Here is a 6,000-nt window from a genome sequence, read left to right as displayed (position 1 = left end):
GTTTATGAAAAGCAAATAAAGTTGTTTTATTAACTTTAATTTGTAAGGTCACATTTATAATACCCTTTCGCTTCTGTTTTGACTGAGGCAATTATCTAACTGTTGGTTGAAATAACTGTATGAACAGGAAGGTACAGCAGAGAGAAGTCTTCCTTTGACTGGTGAGTGAAGACAGGAGTCTAGATGAAAACCAGCCAACTCTGAAGGAGCAGAGGCAAAGGCACTCAGGTATGGAAAATATCCTTATCTTTATCTGCCCACTGGAAAGGGCTGTGTTGGAAGAAAAGAATTTGCAGTTCTCTCTTCTAAAACCTGCATTAGGAAGCACCTCCAATTTTTCAGTTTGAGAAATAGTAAGGATTTTGATTATAAAGAGTCATATAAGTAGTAAATCAATTTTAAAGAATAATTTTTAGAGCTATTTGGCCAAAAAGTTTTCTGTCAGTTTACCCACAATTACCAAGATCAGTGTAATCAGATGGTAGCAGAGTCAATGTCTCTGTGCTACTCACCCTCCCAAACATTATTAATGGTAGGTTTTATTTTTATTATAATTTTTTTTCAGTTTAGGGAACCTCAGCTGATTCTGGGGAACATAGGTTTATTGTAATGTGGTATTTTCCAACTTGTTTCTCCCATCAGCATCTGCTTCTGTGTCACAAAATTCAAGTGGACTGTGTCCAAATATAACCAATGACAGTATAATGGATATGGGGAGAAGTAAATGGCCTTTCAAAGAGAATTCAAAAAGACCATATATAATTACTATATTTTTACTATAATTTTAAAAACTTTTCTTAGCCTAATTTTTCTTTCAGTTTGAGGTATTTCTAGACTTAAATATTATTTTATTTTATTTATTTATTTTTTATTAAATTTTTTAAGTGTTTATTTTTGAGAGAGATAGACAAAGAGTGCAAGCAGGGGAGGGGTGGAGAGAGAAAGGGAGACACAGAATCTGAAGCAGGCTGCAGGCTCTGAGCTGTCAGCACAGAGCCCTATGTGGGGCTTGAACCCACGAACTGTGAGATCATTACCTGAGCCGAAGTCCTGTGTTTAACCAACTGAGCCACCCAGGCGCCCCGACTTAAATATTATTTTAAAGTTATTACTTTCATGATGACAGAATGTACAAATTTTGGATGATATCTCATCCAAATGTTGTTTTGCAATATATTCAAATTTAGTGAGTTTTTATTTTTGTGCCATATTTGTTACTAAACAGGTTCCTATTACAACAGGGTGTACTGCAAATATTAGGCAGAACATATTATGCTTTGAATTGAAAAATTGGAATTTTGGAAAACTGTATCTTCCATTGGGAACTGGATAGCTTAAGTATACTGAAAGACTTTTTTCTTTTTTTTACAATGAGTTTTGTGGTAATATTAGCCAATGTAATTTTAAAAAATATTCTATAATGAAATACATCAACATTTAGAAGAGCTGCATAAGAGTGAATTAATATTTTCAAAATGTCTAGTATATAATGATACAAAATCCATTCAAAGTTAAAGACCAATGGATTTTAATGTAATTGTGGATGAAAAGTTCCTTGATGTGGTTTCAAATTCCTTATTGTAATTAACTCTTAGGAACAACTTGTTGAGTTTTGGTGTAGTATCAGAGAATAGTCACAATTATATGAAAAATATATTTTAAAGTTAAAAATATGAAATAACAGTAAAGGCATTGGAGAACTACAGCACACTCAGCATTTGAGAGACCATGAGCCAAGAAAGAAAGGGAAAACACTTAGGAAAGCTGGAAATTCTCTGCTACTTTTCTTCTCCAAAGCATTTCCAATTTGTAAGCTGCATTGATATGAGAAGTCTAATATAAATAAATGTTTACACGTTAAGAGTTTAATCAGAGCTTTTGGTAGTATCGTGGTGCTGCTGAGATAAAGACTGGAACTCAGAGCCACTAAGGAAGAAAAGTTCCTGGAAAATGCTGCACATTTTCTACTGAGGTATTTAAAGGACAAACCAGAACTAGTTCAGCCCTCAAAAAGATTGAAATCCAGGGGTGCCTGGGAGGCTCAGTTGGTTAAGCATCTGATTTTGGCTCAGATCATGATCTCACAGTTTGTGAGTTCAAGCCCCATGTTGGGCTCTGTGCTGACAGCTCAGAGCCTGAAGCCTACTTCGGATTCTGTGTCTCCCTCTCTCTTTGCCCCTCCTCTGCTCACATTCTGTCTCTCTGTCTCTCTGTCTCTCAAAAATAAATAAACATTAAAAAAAAGACTGAAATCTAGTCTTGAGACACTTCATTCTGGTTGGATCAAAGATTTACCCCTATTTTAACTGCCTACTTGAAGGAAAAGAAATTCTCTTTGGAGGAGATAGCATCATCTATAGCGTACACAATATGTTATACTCGTTTAAAGTACTCAATTAAAATTTGTCAAGCATACCAGAAGCTAGAATGAAATGAATGGAAAAAAAAAAAAAAGAAAGATAAACAATTGACAGTTTCAAAAGATACAATTCATATGTTGGAGATGATGAAATGGACAACTTCATGTGAGAACTGGGCTCTTTAAAAAAGGATTTGAATGGAAATTCTGGAACTGAAAACATAATGATGGAAATAAAAAATGTAATAAATGACTTTGACAGTATATAAAACCTAAAGTTAGTAGAAAGATGGAAATAATAAAAGCAAAGATATTAATGAAATGCAAAACAAAAATAAAAATGTAATTGATGTAAAAACAAATCCAAAGTTGGTTCTTCGAAAAGACCAACAAAATTGGTCATACTAGAAAAGAAAACAAAAAGGAGGAAATAATCAATCAATATAGTAATGAAAAGAAGGGCAGTACTGCAAATCATGCAGATTCCAAAAAGATAAGAGGAAATAATGAACAAATTTATGCCAATATATTTGAAAATGTGAATGAAATGGAAAAATTCCTAGAAAAGCAAAATTGCCAACATTGACATAAGAAAAAATAGAAAATTCAGTCCCTTGGTGGCACATTGATTACATTGGACCCTTTATATATGGAGGAAGAGGTGATTTATTCTTTCCAGAATCTACTGGTACTTTGAAGGTGGTTTTGTCTTTCCTTTTCACAGTGCCTCTGCCAGCACCATAAAAATGCCTGATTTACTAACATGGGATCTTGAATAGTGATGCCTCAGAACAAGCAACTCATTTACAAGTGAAGGAGGTTTAATAGTGGGTATTTGACCTTGGAATGCTTTAGTTTTATTATACAGCTTGTCCCCGATTTATGATTTGACTTACGATTTTTTGATTATACAATGGTAGAAAATAGATATGTATTCAACAGAAACAGTATTTCAAGTTTTGCATTTTGATTTTTTTCCCCTGAGGTGGCAGTGTGTGGTATAGTGCTGTGTTGTGATGCTGGGCAGTGGCAGCTTCAGCTCCCTTCATCCCTTCAGCCAGGCGGTGACGAGGGTACACAACTGATAACACTTACAACCCTTCTGTACCCACACAACCATTCTGTTTTTCACTTTCAGTACTCTGCTCAATGAATTACAGGAGCTTTTCGATACTTTATTGTAAAATGGACTTTGTGTTAGATGATTTTGCCCAACTGTAAGCTAATGTAAGCGTTCTGAGCACGTTTAAGGTAGGCTAGGCTAGGCTATGATGTTCGGTAGGTTAGGCGTATTAAATACATTTTTGACTTACGATACTTTCAACTTCTGATAGGTTTATCAGGAGGACGTAACCCCATAGTAAGTTGAAGAAGGTATGTATACCTCATAACCCAGAGGGAGCTTCCCTAATAGTACAATAGAATGACTTGTTCAATTTGTATTTAAATTACAAGGACAAAGCTTTGTAATTTGCTGAAGGACAAAGCTGTGGGATTGGGATATTGTCTTCTATGATCTAGCATGTGTCAGGTATATGCTGGTGCCTGTCATCATCCCGGTAAGAGTTTGTTAAATGACAAGAATGCAGTTTAGGTTCTGCTGGATCAGAGATCCTGATCCTTAGAATGATTTCACCAGGGGACACGGTAAAAGTACCACAGAACATTAAGGTATGACAACTGCCTAGTCACTTGACTCCTTACACGGGTTTCACCTAACCTTTACTGCAATCATTATGCTTCAGGTGTCTGTGGCATTTCTTTCATTTTGTGCCCAGGAGCTTCTCCATTGCTGCAGGCTCTAGTGGCTAGGGTGAACACACATGCATACCCCAGGTGACAGGGAAGGTGATGCCCCCCATGATCACTCTTAACCAATAGGGGATGGCAGCTGAAAGAGAAAGAGTTCTCTTATTGATCCAGGGGAATAATTCTGAGACTTGATCTAAATTCTCCTTAGGAGGGTTCTGGGAGATCTAAGTGCCAGATATCACAGCAGTGACATTGATATAGCACACTCAGTCCCGGACAGGGTCCCGCTGCCTCGCCCTTCCCAGGGGCTAGAACCTGCCAGTTATTGCCACCCCTTCTCGCTGGAGCACCAACTGACCATCTGGGACTCTGCTGACTCCCAACAGTCCAGACTGTACCTTCCTACCTTGCGTACCTTCCGTGGGCTTTGGTGATTGGTGACACTCTGAGGGGAGGAGGAAGGGGGAATTATTTTAGAAACACAAAAAGAGAGGCAGAAACAGACACAGAGAGGAATAAACCTGGAATTAAAAAAGAGGAGAGCTGTGAGAAAAGGTAGCAGTCACTTCGTGGTTTTCTTTTTGAGATTTCTGGATTTGGAAATGCAGAGCTCTCTGCTCTGACCCAAATCACTGGAATGTGGTTGGCCTCCCTGCACTGTGAAGCGGAGGAGAAGGTGGGATTGGGGACTGGAGGGGCAGAGGGGTCTGGTGCTTCCTGACTCTGGTGAGTTCTGGCTTGATCAGAACATCTGTGCATGCCTTAGGCTCACCTGACTCCCAGAGCTTCCTGTGATTGGGTCATTAAGTCCTAACATTTTTTAGCAGAGTTCTAATTTTATTCAACTTTTTTTCTTCAATCCGTGAGATTTACTAGATTCCCTGTTGTTTCTTTAAAATTCTGCCAAGACTTTTCATATGACTATATTTGCAAATCAGGAGGAGTCTCCTGTGATACTATATCTGGTGTCTCCATTTTTGGTTTGGAAAATGTGGCTGCTGCACTGGTTGTCCCTTTAGGTGTTGCTGTGGCTTTCTTGGCCCTGGCTACCTACCATGAGCCGGCACCTGACTTATGGCTCAGGACCTGGTTACAAGTTATTTAAAAAGGTAGGCGGTGGGAGAGTCATAAATGCAGTGTTCTTCCTTTTTGGATTGCAGTTGTTGTTATATCAGAAGCATACTGGGGCTGCCTGGTAGGTGAGATACCTTAAGATGTCTTTTTGGTACTTTTTGATGGTTTCAGTCTTGCTCTGTTTTGCATGTGGCAGAGATCCACTCAAGTTGCTCGAGCAAAAGAAGGATTATTTTAAGGATATAGTAGGTTAGTAGCTAGACCTGGAGTGGAGTCAGGAGTTTAGGCAGCTCCAAGAACCTCTGCCTATCTCTCCCCTATGTCTCTGAATCTCACCATCAGTGCTGGGAAAGCAGATAGTATATTTGAGAAACCAAGAGGAGGCCAGTGTGTCTAGACTGTCATATGAGATTCAAGAGATTGCCAGGGGCCAGATCCTGCAAAGACTTGTAGATTATGCTAAAAATTTTGATTTTTATTTCAGAATACTGTGAAAACTACCGAAGTGTTATAACCAAGTGATCTATGTAGTCTGCATGACTGCAAAATATTATCCTGGTTTCAGAGGGAGAAACTTTGAGGAAGTTACAGGAATACAAGTGTGATGACAGCTGGACTGAGGGAAAAAGAGCTGTGAGGACACATTAGAAGGGACTCCTAAGTCACTATGGGGGGCTTGGGAGGTATTCCTGGAAGAAGAGGTATTTTAGATGAGATTGGAAAGTTAATCGGAGTTAACCAGATGAAGAAAGGTGTTGGGAGGGAAAGAATGGACACAGGCAATAATAGGAGTGAACACTGGGACATAGGAGGGG

This window comes from Puma concolor, chromosome C1 (genome assembly GCF_028749965.1).
Source record: "Puma concolor isolate L17-30 chromosome C1, mPumCon1.1.hap2, whole genome shotgun sequence".
Taxonomy (NCBI): Eukaryota; Metazoa; Chordata; class Mammalia; order Carnivora; family Felidae; genus Puma; species Puma concolor.
Note: the sequence above shows the minus strand (reverse complement) of the source record.